Here is a 13,464-nt window from a genome sequence, read left to right on the forward strand (position 1 = left end):
CTACCTTGAAAATATGTCATGTGGAATCAACTTAGACCTCAGGTGATTAGATACCATTCATCCAGCCTTGAACTCTGGATCCCAGACATAGAATAGGCACAGCTCTTCACAACAGCTACAGGAAACAAACTCCATCTGGGACAGCCTTAATACTTCGGGGTCAACAACAAGGGCCAGCTCTAACATGATATCCTGACAATGAGGAAAATGTGAACAACTGGACCTGAGAGCAGATTAGCATACCTTACCAGCTAACGACAAGACAAAACCAGAAGACGCAGCACCCTTTGGTAGGTCCAAAAGCCAAGATGGTGACTTACAGATGACTGGCTACTAGAACCACGACCAGACAGTATACATCTTGGGACCAATATAAAAGCCCTATTTTAGGGTTTGAACTATGACTTGCACAATAATCATGATCCCCAGTCCCAAAGGTCTGACAGAGACAACTGCAACAGAATGGGGCTTCTGGAAGCACAAAGAAAGACGCTATCCTAGGTGCCATCCTAGGTTCAGTGCAAAGACCAAGATCACCAACCACAGAAGATGGATTAAAACGACACTGAGGTAACAGAACCTCTAGAACCACAAAGACTGACTTCATCATAAGTCCCACCTCAGGATCTGTGCAAATACTGAGACCTCTAAACACAGAGCTCTGATTGTATCACCCTGGACAGAGCAGAAGTCTTCCACACACCAAAAAAACACCACCGGGAGAATAAATGATCCTGAGCAAAGTCTAGAGCTGATCCCATGACAGTATACTCCAAGGACGGAGAAACCCCATATTTCTTAGGCCAAGTGAATTCCTTTTCGAATGACCCCAATATTTACTGTGCCAGGGCAGGAGGGGAAAAAACAAAAATACAAAAACCACAAAACCTTGGTTATTTTATATATATATAAATATATATACATATATATTTTTTATATAAATATATATATACATATATATTTTTTACCTTCATTTATTATTGTTATTATTATTTTTATTTACCTATCTATTTTGGTCGATTTCTCTGTTTGGGTGTGACTATTGAAATCGTTGTCCCCAATTATACTTATTTTTTTCTCTTGTTTTCTCTTCTTTCGTTATGTGCTATGCCATGTTTCTTATTTCAAGACCATGGTGTGTTTTTGGTTTGTTTGTTTGTTTTTGTTTGTTTGTTTTTGTTTGTTTGTTTTGTTTTTCGTCTTTTTTTTGTGGTGCTTATCGATATAGCTGGAGTCCTCACTGGATAATTGACACTTTTTTGGTACTGGTGGAGTGTTTCACCTTCTTTTTCTCCTTTATCTCCCAAATCGATGATGAGAGCCTCTAGAAGGATTCCATCCATTTTTGGAGTATTAGACTCTTACCCCAGTTTATTTATCTTCTCTTTTTCAGGCAAAACCATGCAACTTGAACTAGCTAGTCCTGCCTACAGTTAGAGGGGGAGATAAGGGAGGCATCAAGACCAAACAGGTGCAAGACTACTAAGTAGTGGGTTGGATACAGAGGGGACCACGTATTCTAGCCGCCCTGGGGGTGAGGGAAGAGGATATGGGAGATAGGACAAAAACGGAGGTGTAGGGAGGACAAATTGTTGTTGGGAATCCCCCCTGATTTTATGTAAATATGTACCTAAAATGTTATTGTCAACAATATGTAAGACACTATGATCAAAATAAAAATTATATTAAAAAATATTTAACTATAACTAAGTAGAACATGCCTTTTTAGAAATTAATAAAAAAAAAACCCTGGGATATGGCAATGAAAAGGTATGGAGCCAGTGGTTGTTCCCATGAAAATATGCTTCAGGAGTGGAGAAACCCTGAATCGCTTAGGCCATGGGAATTTCCTTCCTTCCCCAATACTAACTGTGCCTATATATATAAAAAAAAAAAAAAAAAAAAAAAAAGGTGGTGTAACACCAAACCCTGCCACTGCAGCACCTTTTCTGGTTTTGTTTTATTTTTTGTTTGTTTTTTTTTTTATATTATTTTCCTTCTCTTTTTTCTTCACTTTTTCTTTTTCCACTTTTGTGGATATTATTTGGTGATTTTTTTTCTCTTTTAGTAGTTGATAACAAATTTTTTCTCCTCTTTTCCTTAACCTTTTTATCTCCAACAGAAACGCATAACTTGAATCATTCAGCCTCATAAACTGAGTAGGGAAAAGAATGATACCAGGACCAGTCATATGAACACGTAGTGTAAATGAAAAATGACCAGACTGGAACACTAAACAGAATAGATACCCAACCTATAACAAGCTGTAAGGCTTGTAATCCTACAAGCTGTAGGATTCTGAGGGTAAAGGAGGGAGATGTGGGAGACATGCTGGTAACAAGAGTGGAGGGAGGACAACATTGGTGGTGGGAATGCCCTTCATTCATTGTCACTACATATCGTAAATAATTCTGTGTAATGAACTTCAGTCACAATAAAAAAATAAAATAAAATAAAGAAATTATTTCAGGATAATTTTTTTTATAAAACACATTTAAACATTGTAACAAACTCTGTTTAACAATTTCAGTATGTGGTCCAACTTATTTGAACTTTTATGTTCTTTCTCTTCTTCCTTTCATTCCTTCTTTCCTTTCCTTTCTTTCTTTTTTTCTTTATTTTCATTCTTTTCTTTCTTCCTTCCTTCAATCTTCTTTCCTTTCCTTCCTTCTTTCTTTCTTTCTTTCTTTCTTTCTTTCTTTCTTTCTTTCTTTCTTTCTTTCTTTCTTTCTTTCTTTCTTTCTTTCTTTCTTTCTTTCTTCTTTATTTCTTTCTTCTTTCTTTCTTTCTTTCTTTCTTTCTTCTTTCTTTTTCTTTCTTTCTTTCTTTCTTTCTTCTTTCTTTTTCTTTCTTTCTTTCTTCTTTCTTTCTTTCTTCTTTCTTCTTTCTTTCTTTCTTTCTTTCTTTCTTTCTTTCTTTCTTTCTTTCTTTCTTTCTTTTCTTTCTTCTTTCTTTCTCTTTCTTTTCCTTCTTCTTTCTTTTCTTTCTTCTTCCTTCCTTCCTTTTCCTTTCTTCCTGTCTTTCTTTTTCTTTCCTTCCTTTTTTTCCTTCCTTTCTTTCGTTTCCTTTCTTGTTCTTTCAGTCTTTCTCTTCCTTTCTTTTTCTTTTACTTTCTCTTTTCCTTTTTTTCTTCCCCTTCCTTCCTTCCCCTCCCTCCTTCTCTCTCTCCTCTCTTCCCTCCTCCTGCCTTCCCTCCTCTCTTCCCTTCTCCTTCCTTCCCTCCTCCCCTTCCTTTCTCTTCTTCCTTCCTCCCTCCCTTCCTCCTCACTCAGTCTCTTTCTCCCTCCCTCCCTCCCTCCCTCCCTCCCTCCCTTCCTTCCTTCCTTCCTTCCTTCCTTCCTTCCTTCCTTCCTTCCTTCCTTCCTTCCTTCCTCCTTCCTTCCTTAGAAAACCAAAGTGATGTTCTTTGAATAAAATCACTTTGTCATCTTAAAAATAGCTTTTTGTGATATTTGAATTTCATCAACTCTAGAAAAACTTTAGGTACCTAACAAATTTTCTTCTGCTCTTCAAATATTAACTTTCCAAGAAATGTTTTGGAGGAAGCAAAAATAAAATATTTGCAATCGGGGCCGGGCGGTGGCGCTGGAGGTAAGGTGCCTGCCTTGCCTGCGCTAGCCTAGGACGGACCGCGGTTCGATCCCCCGGCGTCCCATATGGTCCCCCAAGAAGCCAGGAGCAACTTCTGAGCACATAGCCAGGAGTAACCCCTGAGCGTCACAGGGTGTGGCCCAAAAACAAAAAAAAATATTTGCAATCATAATAAGATATAAATATTACAGGCAAGATTTTATGATGTCTTTCACAATCACGTCCTAGGTGTGGACACGATTGATTTTCCTTGAGTTTTTGTGAGATACATTAATTAGGTGTGATCTTTTAAAAAGAGGACCTAAAGGTAAGAAGTAGAGGAAATCTGAGAGATTTAAATTGTGTCAAAGTCTTCTGATTTCTGGAGAGCCTAAATGAGCACATTGTTATGTTGCAAACATGCGGTAGGCATATATGGGTAGAAACTGGGATGTGAGAAAGATGCTTTACTGACCGATAATAATATTAAAACAGAACTCTCCTCACATTGTTTCAAGAAAATATTTCTGAAAGTAGCCTGTGTGTGAGCTTTCAAAAGTCCCTGGACACTAATGAGAACAAGTTGGATGACATTCTTGTTAACCTCTTGAAATTCTGATAAAAAAACCTAGATACATAGTATCCTGATATCTGACCTATAAAATTATTAAATAATATGTTTTAAGTCACTGATGTGATTTATTTTATAGTATAGAAAATTAATATGAATATTTCATGAAAAGCTCAGAAAATTCTAAAGAACTAGTCTCTAGTAGTCATCATATTTTCTTTCTTAATTAATTAAAATCAGAAATTTTGTTTCATGTGGCCTTTGTGTCCTCAAATGTTTTTTTTTTTTTTTTTTTTTTTTTTTTTTGTTGTTATTACTTTTGGGTCTTTTTTTTTTTTTTTTTTTTTTTTTTTTTTTTAATTTTTATTTTTATTTATGAGAACAAGGGTGCAAAGTAAGAGGACAAGGTAAAGTTACAGTGGAAGGACAATCACCCATAACATAATTCTCAGAAGTCCCCTTGCTGATATATTAACTTTGAAATTTCAGCCAAAGAACATTAAGATAAATAAGACAGAATCCATGTACAATTACTTTGTCCCTCAAGTCCCCAGATTGTAACACATTATAATATTTCTTAACAGTACACAAGGCAATCTAAAGCCATAAAACTTACGTAACTCCTTAAACATTACAGGCATAGTATTTTCTTACATTTCCATATACATGCATATTAGCTTAAGTTAACCTCAAATTTTAAGTGAGTTTTTTTAAGGATTAGAGTCAAAGGAGCACAGTAAGAATGGTGTTAGAGTGGCAATTGTTGTTTGCATAGGCCCACCAAAATATGAGGGACATGGAAAGAAATAACCTTGGCCTAAGTACAAAGAGACCAGACCCCTGAAGTTTCCTGGCACAAGACCAAGTCTAGGCTCCAAGCAAGCTAGATCGTCCAATCCAATACATTGTCTGTAGTGCCAGCACACTTTTATTTTTCACACAGTCTCTGTTGTTGGTATCATGTTTCTGTATTAAAGATCCTGGAATCTGCATATCTTACATTGAAGTCAGGACGTGGAGCATCCTCTCCTTTCACCTCACAATCAAAGGGCAACACAGGGAGCCCTGTCCTGTAAGCAGGTCGTTGTTGTTGTTAAGTCTTCTCAGTGTTAAGGGAAGTCTCTTTTGAGCAGGTCGAAGTCTGAGCAGTGTAGGTCTTCCGTGGTAGAGGATTGCTTCCAGGTGATGTTATAGACCAGCCTGGATGTTTCGTGGATGGCTTTCCTGGTTCAGGGGAGAATGGAATATGCCCTTTCTTCTGAGGTCTGTGCCAGGTCGTTATGTCAATGTTCAGGGTGTAAGGTCCCTTTGCACTACAAGGTTTGTGTGTTCCAATCTCTATTAGATAGGATCTTATTTGTATTTATACTATTTTCCCATTTTAATGTGCCTATGCAAATAAGAAGCAATGCCACATGGTGTTATTGGCGCATATGGGGGCCATAAGAACAATTACAATGATTCCATTAACATGATTCAATCATAAGCATTAAACTGGGGGACTCTTCCACCAAAATTCCTTGTTAAACAGCTCAAAAAGAGAAGATAAAAAAGTGGTTAGAATCATCACTGTATAAGACAACATTTAGTAAGAATTATAGCTGTCAGAGAAAAAACACAAAATATTCTAAAGAAATACGTGTCCATTTTATGTATCTTGAAACAGTTTGGGGTTGTCACACACAATGCACAGCTTTGGACTGTGATTACGATTCTACACTACTGAAGTTAAAAAGAGTAAACTAGGTTAGTGATGTTTGAGAAGGGGTTAGAGAGTTAAGGAGTAAAAAAGAGCTTTGTAGGGGTGTGGGAAAGCGGAGAATAAAAAATAAACAATCTGTATACGGAAAACATAACATAAGAATAAGGAATATTCTGAATATATGAAATACATAAAGTACGCGCGGGGGCGTAAGCCCCCGCGCGGTTCTGTAGTTTTTGGATGCCTAGGAAGAAATCTCTCACCCCCTCCTCCCAGGGCCGGATTAACCAGGCGTGGCCCTGAAGACCCGCCCGGTGTGGGGGGAATCATGCTCTCCTGGACAAAGTGGTCAGCCCAGGGTCCTATGGCTAGCTGTCCTGCCCAGAGCCCCCATCATACCAGTCAAAAGCCCACGAAGTCCTGGCATGTGGAGTGCTCTGGTCCCAGCCGAGCCTCTGCAGTTGTTGGCTGCCCAGGGAGGAATTTCTCACCCCCTCCCCCCAGGGCCCGATTAACCAGGCGTGGCCCTGAAGACCCGCCTGATGTGGGGGAATCTTGTTCCCCTGGACTAAGTGGCCAGCCCAGGGGTCCTATGGCTAGCTGTCCTGCCCAGAGCCCCCAACATACCAGGCAAACACACCAAGAAATCCTGGCATTCGGAGTGTTCTGGGCCCAGCTGAGCCTCTGTAGTTTTTGGATGCCTAGGAAGAAATCTCTCACCCCCTCCTCCCAGGGCCGGATTAACCAGGCGTGGCCCTGAAGACCCGCCCGGTGTGGGGGGAATCATGCTCTCCTGGACAAAGTGGTCAGCCCAGGGTCCTATGGCTAGCTGTCCTGCCCAGAGCCCCCATCATACCAGTCAAAAGCCCACGAAGTCCTGGCATGTGGAGTGCTCTGGTCCCAGCCGAGCCTCTGCAGTTGTTGGCTGCCCAGGGAGGAATTTCTCACCCCCTCCCCCCAGGGCCCGATTAACCAGGCGTGGCCCTGAAGACCCGCCTGATGTGGGGGAATCTTGTTCCCCTGGACTAAGTGGCCAGCCCAGGGGTCCTATGGCTAGCTGTCCTGCCCAGAGCCCCCAACATACCAGGCAAACACACCAAGAAATCCTGGCATTCGGAGTGTTCTGGGCCCAGCTGAGCCTCTGTAGTTTTTGGATGCCTAGGAAGAAATCTCTCACCCCCTCCTCCCAGGGCCGGATTAACCAGGCGTGGCCCTGAAGACCCGCCCGGTGTGGGGGGAATCATGCTCTCCTGGACAAAGTGGTCAGCCCAGGGTCCTATGGCTAGCTGTCCTGCCCAGAGCCCCCATCATACCAGTCAAAAGCCCACGAAGTCCTGGCATGTGGAGTGCTCTGGTCCCAGCCGAGCCTCTGCAGTTGTTGGCTGCCCAGGGAGGAATTTCTCACCCCCTCCCCCCAGGGCCCGATTAACCAGGCGTGGCCCTGAAGACCCGCCTGATGTGGGGGAATCTTGTTCCCCTGGACTAAGTGGCCAGCCCAGGGGTCCTATGGCTAGCTGTCCTGCCCAGAGCCCCCAACATACCAGGCAAACACACCAAGAAATCCTGGCATTCGGAGTGTTCTGGGCCCAGCTGAGCCTCTGTAGTTTTTGGATGCCTAGGAAGAAATCTCTCACCCCCTCCTCCCAGGGCCGGATTAACCAGGCGTGGCCCTGAAGACCCGCCCGGTGTGGGGGGAATCATGCTCTCCTGGACAAAGTGGTCAGCCCAGGGTCCTATGGCTAGCTGTCCTGCCCAGAGCCCCCATCATACCAGTCAAAAGCCCACGAAGTCCTGGCATGTGGAGTGCTCTGGTCCCAGCCGAGCCTCTGCAGTTGTTGGCTGCCCAGGGAGGAATTTCTCACCCCCTCCCCCCAGGGCCCGATTAACCAGGCGTGGCCCTGAAGACCCGCCTGATGTGGGGGAATCTTGTTCCCCTGGACTAAGTGGCCAGCCCAGGGGTCCTATGGCTAGCTGTCCTGCCCAGAGCCCCCAACATACCAGGCAAACACACCAAGAAATCCTGGCATTCGGAGTGTTCTGGGCCCAGCTGAGCCTCTGTAGTTTTTGGATGCCTAGGAAGAAATCTCTCACCCCCTCCTCCCAGGGCCGGATTAACCAGGCGTGGCCCTGAAGACCCGCCCGGTGTGGGGGGAATCATGCTCTCCTGGACAAAGTGGTCAGCCCAGGGTCCTATGGCTAGCTGTCCTGCCCAGAGCCCCCATCATACCAGTCAAAAGCCCACGAAGTCCTGGCATGTGGAGTGCTCTGGTCCCAGCCGAGCCTCTGCAGTTGTTGGCTGCCCAGGGAGGAATTTCTCACCCCCTCCCCCCAGGGCCCGATTAACCAGGCGTGGCCCTGAAGACCCGCCTGATGTGGGGGAATCTTGTTCCCCTGGACTAAGTGGCCAGCCCAGGGGTCCTATGGCTAGCTGTCCTGCCCAGAGCCCCCAACATACCAGGCAAACACACCAAGAAATCCTGGCATTCGGAGTGTTCTGGGCCCAGCTGAGCCTCTGTAGTTTTTGGATGCCTAGGAAGAAATCTCTCACCCCCTCCTCCCAGGGCCGGATTAACCAGGCGTGGCCCTGAAGACCCGCCCGGTGTGGGGGGAATCATGCTCTCCTGGACAAAGTGGTCAGCCCAGGGTCCTATGGCTAGCTGTCCTGCCCAGAGCCCCCATCATACCAGTCAAAAGCCCACGAAGTCCTGGCATGTGGAGTGCTCTGGTCCCAGCCGAGCCTCTGCAGTTGTTGGCTGCCCAGGGAGGAATTTCTCACCCCCTCCCCCCAGGGCCCGATTAACCAGGCGTGGCCCTGAAGACCCGCCTGATGTGGGGGAATCTTGTTCCCCTGGACTAAGTGGCCAGCCCAGGGGTCCTATGGCTAGCTGTCCTGCCCAGAGCCCCCAACATACCAGGCAAACACACCAAGAAATCCTGGCATTCGGAGTGTTCTGGGCCCAGCTGAGCCTCTGTAGTTTTTGGATGCCTAGGAAGAAATCTCTCACCCCCTCCTCCCAGGGCCGGATTAACCAGGCGTGGCCCTGAAGACCCGCCCGGTGTGGGGGGAATCATGCTCTCCTGGACAAAGTGGTCAGCCCAGGGTCCTATGGCTAGCTGTCCTGCCCAGAGCCCCCATCATACCAGTCAAAAGCCCACGAAGTCCTGGCATGTGGAGTGCTCTGGTCCCAGCCGAGCCTCTGCAGTTGTTGGCTGCCCAGGGAGGAATTTCTCACCCCCTCCCCCCAGGGCCCGATTAACCAGGCGTGGCCCTGAAGACCCGCCTGATGTGGGGGAATCTTGTTCCCCTGGACTAAGTGGCCAGCCCAGGGGTCCTATGGCTAGCTGTCCTGCCCAGAGCCCCCAACATACCAGGCAAACACACCAAGAAATCCTGGCATTCGGAGTGTTCTGGGCCCAGCTGAGCCTCTGTAGTTTTTTGGATGCCTAGGAAGAAATCTCTCACCCCCTCCTCCCAGGGCCGGATTAACCAGGCGTGGCCCTGAAGACCCGCCCGGTGTGGGGGGAATCATGCTCTCCTGGACAAAGTGGTCAGCCCAGGGTCCTATGGCTAGCTGTCCTGCCCAGAGCCCCCATCATACCAGTCAAAAGCCCACGAAGTCCTGGCATGTGGAGTGCTCTGGTCCCAGCCGAGCCTCTGCAGTTGTTGGCTGCCCAGGGAGGAATTTCTCACCCCCTCCCCCCAGGGCCCGATTAACCAGGCGTGGCCCTGAAGACCCGCCTGATGTGGGGGAATCTTGTTCCCCTGGACTAAGTGGCCAGCCCAGGGGTCCTATGGCTAGCTGTCCTGCCCAGAGCCCCCAACATACCAGGCAAACACACCAAGAAATCCTGGCATTCGGAGTGTTCTGGGCCCAGCTGAGCCTCTGTAGTTTTTGGATGCCTAGGAAGAAATCTCTCACCCCCTCCTCCCAGGGCCGGATTAACCAGGCGTGGCCCTGAAGACCCCCCCGGTGTGGGGGGAATCATGCTCTCCTGGACAAAGTGGTCAGCCCAGGGTCCTATGGCTAGCTGTCCTGCCCAGAGCCCCCATCATACCAGTCAAAAGCCCACGAAGTCCTGGCATGTGGAGTGCTCTGGTCCCAGCCGAGCCTCTGCAGTTGTTGGCTGCCCAGGGAGGAATTTCTCACCCCCTCCCCCCAGGGCCCGATTAACCAGGCGTGGCCCTGAAGACCCGCCTGATGTGGGGGAATCTTGTTCCCCTGGACTAAGTGGCCAGCCCAGGGGTCCTATGGCTAGCTGTCCTGCCCAGAGCCCCCAACATACCAGGCAAACACACCAAGAAATCCTGGCATTCGGAGTGTTCTGGGCCCAGCTGAGCCTCTGTAGTTTTTGGATGCCTAGGAAGAAATCTCTCACCCCCTCCTCCCAGGGCCGGATTAACCAGGCGTGGCCCTGAAGACCCGCCCGGTGTGGGGGGAATCATGCTCTCCTGGACAAAGTGGTCAGCCCAGGGTCCTATGGCTAGCTGTCCTGCCCAGAGCCCCCATCATACCAGTCAAAAGCCCACGAAGTCCTGGCATGTGGAGTGCTCTGGTCCCAGCCGAGCCTCTGCAGTTGTTGGCTGCCCAGGGAGGAATTTCTCACCCCCTCCCCCCAGGGCCCGATTAACCAGGCGTGGCCCTGAAGACCCGCCTGATGTGGGGGAATCTTGTTCCCCTGGACTAAGTGGCCAGCCCAGGGGTCCTATGGCTAGCTGTCCTGCCCAGAGCCCCCAACATACCAGGCAAACACACCAAGAAATCCTGGCATTCGGAGTGTTCTGGGCCCAGCTGAGCCTCTGTAGTTTTTGGATGCCTAGGAAGAAATCTCTCACCCCCTCCTCCCAGGGCCGGATTAACCAGGCGTGGCCCTGAAGACCCGCCCGGTGTGGGGGGAATCATGCTCTCCTGGACAAAGTGGTCAGCCCAGGGTCCTATGGCTAGCTGTCCTGCCCAGAGCCCCCATCATACCAGTCAAAAGCCCACGAAGTCCTGGCATGTGGAGTGCTCTGGTCCCAGCCGAGCCTCTGCAGTTGTTGGCTGCCCAGGGAGGAATTTCTCACCCCCTCCCCCCAGGGCCCGATTAACCAGGCGTGGCCCTGAAGACCCGCCTGATGTGGGGGAATCTTGTTCCCCTGGACTAAGTGGCCAGCCCAGGGGTCCTATGGCTAGCTGTCCTGCCCAGAGCCCCCAACATACCAGGCAAACACACCAAGAAATCCTGGCATTCGGAGTGTTCTGGGCCCAGCTGAGCCTCTGTAGTTTTTGGATGCCTAGGAAGAAATCTCTCACCCCCCCTCCCAGGGCCGGATTAACCAGGCGTGGCCCTGAAGACCCGCCCGGTGTGGGGGGAATCATGCTCTCCTGGACAAAGTGGTCAGCCCAGGGTCCTATGGCTAGCTGTCCTGCCCAGAGCCCCCATCATACCAGTCAAAAGCCCACGAAGTCCTGGCATGTGGAGTGCTCTGGTCCCAGCCGAGCCTCTGCAGTTGTTGGCTGCCCAGGGAGGAATTTCTCACCCCCTCCCCCCAGGGCCCGATTAACCAGGCGTGGCCCTGAAGACCCGCCTGATGTGGGGGAATCTTGTTCCCCTGGACTAAGTGGCCAGCCCAGGGGTCCTATGGCTAGCTGTCCTGCCCAGAGCCCCCAACATACCAGGCAAACACACCAAGAAATCCTGGCATTCGGAGTGTTCTGGGCCCAGCTGAGCCTCTGTAGTTTTTGGATGCCTAGGAAGAAATCTCTCACCCCCTCCTCCCAGGGCCGGATTAACCAGGCGTGGCCCTGAAGACCCGCCCGGTGTGGGGGGAATCATGCTCTCCTGGACAAAGTGGTCAGCCCAGGGTCCTATGGCTAGCTGTCCTGCCCAGAGCCCCCATCATACCAGTCAAAAGCCCACGAAGTCCTGGCATGTGGAGTGCTCTGGTCCCAGCCGAGCCTCTGCAGTTGTTGGCTGCCCAGGGAGGAATTTCTCACCCCCTCCCCCCAGGGCCCGATTAACCAGGCGTGGCCCTGAAGACCCGCCTGATGTGGGGGAATCTTGTTCCCCTGGACTAAGTGGCCAGCCCAGGGGTCCTATGGCTAGCTGTCCTGCCCAGAGCCCCCAACATACCAGGCAAACACACCAAGAAATCCTGGCATTCGGAGTGTTCTGGGCCCAGCTGAGCCTCTGTAGTTTTTGGATGCCTAGGAAGAAATCTCTCACCCCCTCCTCCCAGGGCCGGATTAACCAGGCGTGGCCCTGAAGACCCGCCCGGTGTGGGGGGAATCATGCTCTCCTGGACAAAGTGGTCAGCCCAGGGTCCTATGGCTAGCTGTCCTGCCCAGAGCCCCCATCATACCAGTCAAAAGCCCACGAAGTCCTGGCATGTGGAGTGCTCTGGTCCCAGCCGAGCCTCTGCAGTTGTTGGCTGCCCAGGGAGGAATTTCTCACCCCCTCCCCCCAGGGCCCGATTAACCAGGCGTGGCCCTGAAGACCCGCCTGATGTGGGGGAATCTTGTTCCCCTGGACTAAGTGGCCAGCCCAGGGGTCCTATGGCTAGCTGTCCTGCCCAGAGCCCCCAACATACCAGGCAAACACACCAAGAAATCCTGGCATTCGGAGTGTTCTGGGCCCAGCTGAGCCTCTGTAGTTTTTGGATGCCTAGGAAGAAATCTCTCACCCCCTCCTCCCAGGGCCGGATTAACCAGGCGTGGCCCTGAAGACCCGCCCGGTGTGGTGGGAATCATGCTCTCCTGGACAAAGTGGTCAGCCCAGGGTCCTATGGCTAGCTGTCCTGCCCAGAGCCCCCATCATACCAGTCAAAAGCCCACGAAGTCCTGGCATGTGGAGTGCTCTGGTCCCAGCCGAGCCTCTGCAGTTGTTGGCTGCCCAGGGAGGAATTTCTCACCCCCTCCCCCCAGGGCCCGATTAACCAGGCGTGGCCCTGAAGACCCGCCTGATGTGGGGGAATCTTGTTCCCCTGGACTAAGTGGCCAGCCCAGGGGTCCTATGGCTAGCTGTCCTGCCCAGAGCCCCCAACATACCAGGCAAACACACAAAGAAATCCTGGCATTCGGAGTGTTCTGGGCCCAGCTGAGCCTCTGTAGTTTTTGGATGCCTAGGAAGAAATCTCTCACCCCCTCCTCCCAGGGCCGGATTAACCAGGCGTGGCCCTGAAGACCCGCCCGGTGTGGGGGGAATCATGCTCTCCTGGACAAAGTGGTCAGCCCAGGGTCCTATGGCTAGCTGTCCTGCCCAGAGCCCCCATCATACCAGTCAAAAGCCCACGAAGTCCTGGCATGTGGAGTGCTCTGGTCCCAGCCGAGCCTCTGCAGTTGTTGGCTGCCCAGGGAGGAATTTCTCACCCCCTCCCCCCAGGGCCCGATTAACCAGGCGTGGCCCTGAAGACCCGCCTGGTGTGGGGGAATCTTGTTCCCCTGGACTAAGTGGCCAGCCCAGGGGTCCTATGGCTAGCTGTCCTGCCCAGAGCCCCCAACATACCAGGCAAACACACCAAGAAATCCTGGCATTCGGAGTGTTCTGGGCCCAGCTGAGCCTCTGTAGTTTTTTGGATGCCTAGGAAGAAATCTCTCACCCCCTCCTCCCAGGGCCGGATTAACCAGGCGTGGCCCTGAAGACC

The sequence above is a fragment of the Suncus etruscus genome, chromosome 13 (assembly GCF_024139225.1).
Source record: "Suncus etruscus isolate mSunEtr1 chromosome 13, mSunEtr1.pri.cur, whole genome shotgun sequence".
Lineage (NCBI taxonomy): Eukaryota > Metazoa > Chordata > Mammalia > Eulipotyphla > Soricidae > Suncus > Suncus etruscus.